The sequence below is a fragment of the Scardinius erythrophthalmus genome (genome assembly GCF_964197995.2).
Source record: "Scardinius erythrophthalmus genome assembly, chromosome: 8".
NCBI lineage: Eukaryota > Metazoa > Chordata > Actinopteri > Cypriniformes > Leuciscidae > Scardinius > Scardinius erythrophthalmus.
Genome location: NC_138228.1, coordinates 2,205,092 through 2,215,901, shown reverse-complemented (window position 1 = coordinate 2,215,901; position 10,810 = coordinate 2,205,092). Strand labels below are relative to the sequence as shown.

General features: G+C 37.4%; 1 protein-coding gene across 5 annotated transcripts in view; it reads left to right on the top strand.

The window, feature by feature from the left end:
• Positions 1 to 1,570: 1,570 nt before the first annotated feature.
• Positions 1,571 to 10,810, top strand: part of LOC308694427 (uncharacterized protein) — a 28,740-nt gene continuing 19,500 nt past the window's right edge. The window contains exons 1-3 of one of the 5 annotated variants that reach the window (XM_081371939.1): positions 2,283 to 2,795; positions 4,244 to 6,265; positions 8,612 to 8,643. The gene's annotated coding sequence lies outside the window, so the exon portion shown is untranslated. Of the gene's footprint in view, positions 6,266 to 8,611; positions 8,693 to 10,810 lie in introns of all 5 variants that reach the window. The other 4 variants (XM_081371937.1, XM_081371938.1, XM_081371940.1 and 1 more) reach the window with 4 other exon arrangements.

Below are 10,810 nucleotides of genomic sequence, written 5' to 3'. Positions count from 1 at the left end.
TCACTGTTCATTGGACTCTCAGACGAGTTACAGAGCCAGTCCGAGACGTGATTAATGTCAGTGGTAGACGGGAAGATCTGGAAATATTCTGTCGTGAGTTTTCAAAACATCAGCAGGAGATCAATAACAGTCCTGTCAGAAACAGTCCTGTCTATGACCATATAGAAGATCTGATAGCAAGAATTCAAGATCTTGAATTAGAAAACATAAGACTTAGAAAACAACTGCCTAAAACATGAGGTACAGTATAATCCACACTTGTTGTTGCATTAACTAATGTTATCAAATACAACTTCTAGTTTTAATAATGTATTAGTAAATGTTGAAAGTAAGATTAATAAATGCTGTAGAAGTTTTGTTCATTCCTAAAGTTAAATAATGTTAACTAATGAAACCTCATTGTAAAGTGTTACCCAAAGTTCTCTATGAATGTACATTATTATTCATGTGCATAGAGGGGATGTGATTCCTCTATCATAGCAACTGTTAGATTCATGTTTACTCTGTAATAATAGATATGAGATCATGAATATAACAGCAGTTTATCTGTTTCATCTCTTCCACACAGAGATCATGTTTCATGACGGGAGACATCCGAGTCCTTCTTTCATCAGATTTAAAGCAGACCAAATCTATATTTCTTTTATTTCTCTTCTCTGTCATATTCAAGTCATATTCAAGTGTGATCAAATCTGTCACACAGCTGAATATTCTCAGGGTGTGTTTATTGTTAGAATCCAATTTCTGTATAAACACAAGTCTTATTAAAGTCTTGACTACAAAATAATAATAATAAATAGTGGACACTTGTACTGTTACTACACTGTTAACACATTATAACACACATTAACCTTGTCACAGTCGAACAAAAAAGTAAACCATACACAGATGAAACAAAGCAAACACCTCAAATCAAAAATTTGAAATAAGCTTATATGTTAAATAAAACACAAAGAAAAGACACATTTTTTGACAAGTTTGTACTGACAAACAAAGAAAACAGTTTGCCAGTCAAGTAAAAATGTTTCAGCTCCACGGACAGATTCTGGACATTCAGATGCTCCCAATATAGCCTACTGTAACAATATATAGCCTACTGTAACAATATATAGCCTACTGTAACAATATATAGCCTACTGTAACAATATAGCCTACTGTAACAATATATAGCCTACTGTAACAATATAGCCTACTGTAACAATATATAGCCTACTGTAACAATATATAGCCTACTGTAACAATATAGCCTACTGTAACGGAGCTGCCAACATTGTAAACTCGAACCTGTGCATGAGAAGCAACACAATTTTAATTACAATGGTCATGTTATTGCTTTTTGATTAGGCCTATTTATTATGTGCAACATTTAAATTAATATTCAGAAACGGGTAAAGTTACTTCTACCGTTTGTTTTTCTGATTAACTTTTAATAGCCTGCAAACCAAAATAAAATGGGCCTAGGCTGGGCTAGTTGATTATTATTATTATTATTATTATTATTATTAAATTGGACGGGCTATCTCTGCTATTCTGAATTAACAGGATAGTTATTTTTTCTTCTTCTGCAGAACAAATTGTATAAAAACGAATAGCATAGGCCTACGAATAATCATTTTTTAAAAATCATATAAAGATCAAGAAATCCAGAAAAAATGTTTAACAAAATTACGAAAATAAGGATAAATTATGTTTGACAGGGAACGCATCTCAAGGTCGCATGCACAGGCTCATGTTGCAGTTGGAGCAGTCATCACCGAACAACAGGCAAATAAAATATTAAGCTGATTAAAGTTAGAAAAGTTCAGTGAGTGCTTTTCTTTTTCTTTTGTTCTTTGATCAACATTAATGTTAGCAGTGAGTATATGCTGTCAGTGTCAGTGCACTGATTCAATAGACATATAGGCTTAGGCTACTGTTTTTCTTTCTCAACCATTTAAGACAAAACCGACTGTTTACGGGGATATTTGAACTTGAAAAAAGGTTGAATTTCCGTGGTTGAAACAACAATTCTTCTAATGTTTATTCATGTTTATTTGATGCTATAAATTAACTAGAATTGCGTATGTGTCCGTGCACTATGGCGGCTCTTTTCGCTTTGTGAGTGCACAGCAAAGATAACAGCGGGCATGCAGACGTGTTCTCTCGCGCTTAAAGAATGCTATCAAGAAGAACCACCGTTCCTGTCCAGTGACGCAAGATCGGCGGCGTTTGAGGGGCCCCTAATTGGCACTGGGCCCTGGGCCGGCCGCACCCAAGCACCCACGCTATCTCCGCTACTGGTTTATAAGGATGAGCTGGTAAACCAAAGGTTTAAAACAGGAGCTTCACAATCCTCAAACACCAGTGCAGACTAGAGATGGCAGAACAACCTCTGGTCAGAAACATGTACGGGACGCGGGATGTTTCAGGCTTGAGTGTCCCTGAACGAAAACAAATCAGAGAAGCTGAGCTTGACGCAAATCCTGATGTTCTCTTCAAACTGTATAGTCCAGTTTATCCACCTGATGATGGAAAGCTATGTGCTCTGGTCTTCAGAACCACTGCGGATCCCATCAGGTGGATGAGATTGCTCAACAGATATAGAAACATCACGACTCAGTGGACTCACAGACAATTTACACCACTACCCCGAAATGTGATTAAAATCTCGCGTCGAGGGGATGAAATCAGCAGAATCTGTGTCGAGTTTCCAAACCATTTGGAGGAGATCAATGACCCTTCCAAAGACATTGAAGATCTGGGAGCAAGAATACAACGACTCGACATAAACCAGTAATAAACACGGGCTATATAAGGTAAAACATTTAGTACAATCATTCTATCAATGCAGCAAAAAATATACAAATGCTTCAAAATATCATAATTAAAAAAAATTATTAAAAAATGGTGATATCAGACAAATGGAAGCTGTTTAGCTTCCATCTTAAAGGGCACCTATTATGCAAAATCCACTTTTACATGGTGTTTGAACATAAATGTGTGTTAGCAGTGTGTGAGCAAAACCACCCTAGAATGATAAAAATCCACCCAGTGGTTTTTTTTCAATCTCAATAAATCATAAGCACTGTCTCAGAATGAGCTGTTCTCTGATTCTATGCAGTGTGACGTAGAATTGCACAAGCCCCGCCCACGACTGTTGATTGACACTGCAATTTGAGCATAGCCCCGCCCTGAGTGAGCTGGACACAGAGTCCGCCAGTGTTTCGACGCTTGAGCCGCTGTAGATAAGAATGTCTCCTAAGTGATTGAAGTGTTTTGATGTAAGAATGAACATAGCAGTCTTCATTTACTCCCGTTGTTACTCGAGGATGGATCAGTACTGTTTGTGATCCAGCTTACACTCTCCGGAGCAACAGCCTAACGTTACTGACCACGGCAGAAATTAAAGTGAGAGCACGCACTTTATGACAGCTCATCGAGTCATTTTACGGATATAAGGTTTACCAGTTTATTAAGCACCCACTGAAAAGGTGTGTATATATTTGTTTACTGTTAGTTGTAACGAGTGTTTTGTGTACTTCGCTGTGTATGTTGTTGATAATGAAAGGGAGAGAGAGAGAGTTTATGGATAATACTTTAATGCGCACTTCTTATACTGTGTTTATTTAGCTCTTACTGTGATTCTCTGGAGTAAAACTAACGCTCATCTTTTGTGTGATGTACAATAAACTTCACTGAACTCATCAGTATATTTTGGCCATCATTTGGACAGGGTTTGCCACAGCAGGCTTGTATTAATAGTGAATAAAAGCAGATGACAAATAAGTTATAACCGTAATTAAACTAAACTATACCTGTTCTATCTCCATACAGCATATATTCTCTGGCTCTGTGGGCATTATTGTCCAACTCCGAATGAAATGAACACCACTACTGAGAGTTTCTGTTCTGATATTATCAGATTAGATTGTCCTTGCTCTGAGCGCGAGCTCGTAAGGCTCCGCCCCTGTGCGGACAGCAGCAGTTCATTTGCATTTAAAGGAATATACACTTTCTGAGCCCCAAAAAATGACAATTTAAACATACTGTAAAAAATGATCTGTTGGGTATTTTGAGCTAAAACTTCACATACACACTCTTGGGACATCAGAGACTTATTTTAAATCTTGTGAAGAGTCATAATAGGTGCCCTTTAAAACATTCTGTAAAAGCCATTTACACATTGTGCATAACTTTAATCATGGATCAGCAAAATGTAGGAAATATGTTATATTGTTATATGTTATATTGACTTTTTGTGCAGGTTTCTGTTCATCTGCATATGAGTTGTAATTCATCATCTGACCACAGCTGTTCTGTTTTCCTGAGAACTGATTCATGTTTACTCTGTAATAGACATGTGTGATCATGAATATAACAGAAGTTTATTATTTTATCTCTTCCACACCGAGATCATGTTTTCATCTGACGGGAGACATCGAAGATCTCAAGATCTGTATCTTTTGATCAGATTTAAAGCAGACCAAATATGAAATTCTTGTGTTTCTCTTCTCTGTCACACTTAAGACAACTGAGATTAAAGAAGTTCACTTTTAAAATGAAAATTCTTTCATCATATACTCACCCTCATGTTGTTTCAAACCTGTATGAATTTCTTTCTTCTGCTGAACAGAAAGGAAGATATTTAGAAGATTATCAGACAGTTTTTGGGTCCCATTGACTTCCATAGTAGGAAAAAAATATACTATGGAAGTCATTGGGACCCAAAAACTGTCTGGTTACTGATAATCTTCTAAATATCTTCTTTTCTGTTCAGCAGAAGAAAGAAATTCATACAGGTTTGAAACAACATGAGGGTGAGTATATGATGACAGAATTTTCATTTTAAAAGTGAACTTCTCCTTTAAATATGTCACACTAGTTTATATGTATCTGCATGTGTGTTTATTGAAAATCAATTTCTGGATAAAGCCTGTATTTCTATATAGTTTCTATATATCACTTTCTATATAAACCTTAAATTCTTGCCCACAAAAAAAATCTTAATATATATTATTGTTCTCTTCTTGTTTTCTGTTCCTGAGATCATTTTTAAAATAAAACCTAAACTGCTGCGTTTTGATCCTTTGCTCATCATTTAGTTCAACCTGACATTTTAATGAACTTTTATTGATGGTTAAATGTCAGAATAAAAAGCTAGAATTGAATAAACTTTAACAAAAGCGTATGTGACCTAATGAATGTATAGCCTACTTAACAAGACAAAGGCAGTTTGCATAGAAATACCCAACCCGGTCACACTAGATGCGTCTCTATAGCACACATTGTGTTTATCGTGCAATTTTTTCGCGATAATTAGTTTTTACGTGCATAGGATATGCATGAGTAGGTAAAGGGTAGGTTTAGTAGTGTGGGGTGCGTGTGTATTACACGCAATAAAGTGCGTATCATATGCACATAAAAACTAATTTTCGCGTATAAATATAAACACAAGATAAACACAATGCGTGCTATAGAGACGCATGAACACAAATGTGATTCATTTTGCCCATTTCCTCTTTTTAGTTTCTCCTGATCCCACCCTTCCTCTCTGTTATTCCTCTCTCTTCTCTGTTGTCCTGTCTAAACACATCTTAGTATTTGACTACATACACAGAATCTGATATATTGACACTTTGAGCTTTGTGTTTTGAGGTTTGTTCACTGAGAACTGAGATACTGTTAGTCACGTGACTAAACCCTTCTGGAAAACATGAACATGTGGATTCATTTTCATCTTGGCAAATCTGTGCTGGGTTTCCGCTAAGTTCCTGCCTTCTTCCCTGACTTGTCATTGTGAAAGAATCTGTCTTGTAATGGAGAAGAACAAATGTTGTAAGGGAAAAGTAGAGGAAATGGCAGCGGTCAGAGACATGTATGAAGGACTGAATGTTGGAAGCATGACTGAAATGGAACAAAAGAGACACAGAGACACCCAGCTGAACCAACATCCAGATGTTCTCTTCAGGGTTTATAGACGAGGCCGTCTGCATGTCCTGCTCTTCAGACCCACGAACGGCTCCCAGTGGATGCAAATGTTCAGAGATGGACATCTAAACCTCTTCGCTCAGTGGAGTATCAGACATGTTCACCAGCAGATTCGGGATGTCATCAATGTCTCTGGAAGTCTGGAGGAATTGCAAAGATTCTGTGACCGGTTTCCAGATCAGCTGCAGGAGTTTCATGACAATGTTGAAGAAATTGAAGATCTGAGAGCAAGAATACAAGACCTTGAATTAGAAAACAGAAGACTTAGACAACAATAAAGGTCTGCCAAAGATGTGAGGTAAACAAAAATACTAATAATAAAATACAAGCTTATTCTTTTAAAACAGCTTAGAAAGTGCATGTGTTGTGTAGTTTTGTGAATAACGGGAGGGTTGGCACATCAGGGTTCATTTCTGATACGATCCGCGGGTGATCGAGTAATAAAAAATAGCATTCCAAAAAGTGCGAGTGGATATGAGAGATAAATCATTAATGTGTTGATTTTAATGAAAACATGAACTCGCATTTCAGGTGAAACGCAACGAACGAGCGCGTCACTATTTTACTTTCATTTTCGACAACAGCAACAACAGCGCCTATAGGCTATCTCTCTTCAGGGAAACGGTCAAGGAAAATATAATCCTAAATTTAAAACCTTCCACACATGCTAGCATGACTAAACTTAGTGTATTTACTAGTTGCCATATCAACACTATAGCCTAGAGAAAGAAAGAAAAAAAATGCGCCAAAGTTAAAAAATAATCTATGGAAGATATCATACATTTATTTAGCGTTTATTTAAAATGAGACAAGCTGATATTATTTTAATCTTATATCTGTTATTTCACAGTTGAGATAGTCTTTTAATGCTGATCTGACCAGGAGAAGACACTCGCAGAGTTTAAATCCCAGTTGTTCAGGCGGGGCATGTTGTCACACTGCGTTACAATGAGCCGCTATTAGAACTATGCTATTCTATTCTACACTTTTATGAATTCTATTGAGAAACCATTAGAAAAGATGAATAAAGACTAAGAGTCAGAAATTATTAATTATTATTATATGTTTTGAACTATGCTGTATAGCTGTGTTTCGCAGTGTTTGTTGTCAAATTAAAAAAATACCTTATTTTGAATTAATAAAAATGCCATTAGGCCTATTTTATAAGAAAAAGGTTGATGTATTTTATTGAGGAAATATTTTAGTTTGTCTTGTATATATATATTTTTTGATTAGATCAGAATTATTCTGTAATATGGTCATGTTACAATGAACCCCACCTATGGGGCATGTTGTCACATTTCACTTATTCCCTTCTTTCAGGGTACATCAAGAAAAAAAGTATAAACCGTATTAATTAAACAAAACCACATAATTGTACTAGACGTGTGAAATTAATGTGAGAAAAAATAAATACTCTGAACCCTAAGAGAATAAACACAAACTGAGAAAGTCAGAAAGTGTCAGGTTGTGCCCGCTATCTCCTCTTCCTCCTAGAGGTCTTAAAACACAAAGGAACCTACTTGAAATAATAACTTGACAGCTTTAACAAAATTTTCCATAATTTGGATACATTTATGCAAGTTCAACTGAGTTCAAGTCAACAGAAGCAGCAGAATGGGCTTCATTTTATTTATCATCAGATAATTTGAAGATCAAAGACATCAGTACTGTAATATAATCTGGCAGCTTTGCACTAAGTTTAAAAAGGCGATCGATTCTATTTACACTAAGAGAAAATAGTGATAGATTGATCCGTGCATAGTAACATCGTAGATAGAGGGGGGTGGGGATCGTGGGATGGTTTATTCATTTAAACCAATGAATAAATTGTCATAATAGTCATAAAAATAGTAAATCAGACAAATGTGAGTTAAGTGTATCACAGTTTTCTGTTTGTTGCTTCCCTTTTAAAAGTCTTCAAACTGTCTTTTAACGTGCGAGTAACCGGCCACATTTGCCAGATCTACAGTAAATATGCATTAACAAAGATGAAGTTAAACCAAACGCTCATTCAAGAACACTAATACTAAAACAAAGAGTTCAGTCCTATAGACCATATGTGCCAGAGACACAGGTGCGCCGCCATCTTTAGAATATTGTCTTTGAACTTCCGTTTTAGCGGCAGCTCAGTATATCTCTATGGCATCCCTGTGGAAGAGTAATTAGCTGGTGAAGTGGATTTACATATTGTAGAGTTAACGAAAGTTATCACGAGCATTGTGATGTTTAAAGCAGATGTCTTAACATATGTCAGTAGACCGGGAAGGTTTTAAAACGGTCAGTTCAGACCGGAAGACAGAAGACAACGAGCGCAGCGCTGAAAACGGGCGGGGCTACAGAAGGTCTTACAGATAACACGAGTCAACATGTGCATGTGAAAGCTGTAATTCATCATCTATGACATGGTTCTATTCGCATGCATATTTTCATGCATGTTTACTCTTTAATGAGAGACATAAAATAATTTATATATTAGCTGTTGATTTGTTTTAGCTACATCTTCCACACAGAGAGCATGTTAAGAGGAAGGCCTGCTTCATTTCAGCGTTTCTCTGAAGGATCGAAGGGTTTTCAATATCAACCTGTGTTTTACTTTAAGAAAGCAAGCATTACATTGGTGTTGTTTTCTCTTCTTTTGAAGGAGTGTGTTCTGGAACGGCCTACGAACATCTTGTGAGTCTTGAAGCTGATTTCTGCCTGGTGAAACTGCCAACTATCTTCAGTAAAAAAAACACAAAAACAATCTTCAATTTATTATAATTCTGACTCTTGTCTTATATTGACTGCACTTCTAACTCCTGGTCTTCATTAATCATATCTGGTCCTAGTCTTTAACTGAAAATTCCCTAACACTTTGTTTTATATTTAATTTCATAATCGTTTATAATCATTAATCATTTATGTAGGTGTCATTAGATTCATCATTTATTCATATTATCATTATTATTATTATTCGATTTACATCATTTATTCATTTAGTCATATAATAATTTTATTATAATTCATTTATGTCATTTTATGTTTTTTATTGGCAGCTGCTTGCACTAAGTACAAATAAACTACAATATAAAAAAAACAATGAGGCATGTTGTCACAACAGAAAGCTGCCATTAAAGGTACAATATGTAGTTTTTTTGCTTTAAAAATAGCAAAAATCACTATATCTATGTTATATATTTTTTTTAGTTGTGTACTTACATTATCCCGACTGTTTCCAACAACTTTCAAACCAGGAGAAATTTGTAATTTAATTCGAAAACACGGACCGCTTCTTTATTTCCGTTATCCGCGTTCTCCCTGGTTTCCGCTCGTACTGCCATAGTAACCAGAGCCCTCTGATAGTAACCAAGGCGACAGACGTGGACAACCGCTCTACAGTAATTTGAAAGTGATTGCAGTACCAGTTTTGGCCACAATCTTACATACGGCTCCTTTAATTTGTCTAATAAACTGACCTGTGAGTAGTAATTCTGCACTTGCGTGTAGTTCGGTAGAATGAAATGTCCATATTCCTTTTATATCCGCGGGACTCGCGTCGCGTGTGGAGCTGATAGCTGTCTCTCTTAGCAATCCCGAACTGCTTCATATCACAGTCATGATAAAAACATCGATGTATTCAGTCATCCATAAACATTATTAGATCGGTCGGCTTGACCAAAGCCCGTCTACGGAAAGCCTGTTCACTCCAACGCCCTATTAAGTCCTATTGGTTGTAGTTCCAATCAGAGTTCCACTGGGGGCGCTCGCCCATGAGTGCAAAATGAATGTGAGTCTATGGGGCTAGACGGCTAAATTTGTCTCTTTCACCCGATTGCCGTTATGAAATCTCAGATTTGATTGTAGGTTTTGCAAGTTCAACATGGGTTAGAGGTCGAAAGTTGAATGAACGAGTACTTATGTCCTTTCAAATTCCTTCCTCACAGCTGTGTTGTGTGTTTACCTGTGTCGGCTGTGTTGTGTGTTTACCTGTGTCAGCTGTGTTGTGTGTTTACCTGTGTCAGCTGTGTTGTGTGTTTACCTGTGTCGGCTGTGTTGTGTGTTTACCTGTGTCAGCTGTGTTGTGTGTTTAACTGTGTCGGCTGTGTTGTGTGTTTACCTGTGTCGGCTGTGTTGTGTGTTTAACTGTGTCGGCTGTGTTGTGTGTTTACCTGTGTCGGCTGTGTTGTGTGTTTACCTGTGTCAGCTGTGTTGTGTGTTTACCTGTGTCAGCTGTGTTGTGTGTTTACCTGTGTCGGCTGTGTTGTGTGTTTACCTGTGTCGGCTGTGTTGTGTGTTTACCTGTGTCGGCTGTGTTGTGTGTTTACCTGTGTCGGCTGTGTTGTGTGTTTACCTGTGTCGGCTGTGTTGTGTGTTTACCTGTGTCGGCTGTGTTGTGTGTTTACCTGTGTCGGCTGTGTTGTGTGTTTACCTGTGTCAGCTGTGTTGTGTGTTTACCTGTGTCGGCTGTGTTGTGTGTTTACCTGTGTCAGCTGTGTTGTGTGTTTACCTGTGTCGGCTGTGTTGTGTGTTTACCTGTGTCGGCTGTGTTGTGTGTTTACCTGTGTCAGCTGTGTTGTGTGTTTACCTGTGTCGGCTGTGTTGTGTGTTTACCTGTGTCAGCTGTGTTGTGTGTTTACCTGTGTCGGCTGTGTTGTGTGTTTACCTGTGTCAGCTGTGTTGTGTGTTTACCTGTGTCAGCTGTGTTGTGTGTTTACCTGTGTCAGCTGTGTTGTGTGTTTACCTGTGTCGGCTGTGTTGTGTGTTTACCTGTGTCAGCTGTGTTGTGTGTTTACCTGTGTCGGCTGTGTTGTGTGTTTACCTGTGTCGGCTGTGTTGTGTGTTTACCTGTGTCAGCTGTGTT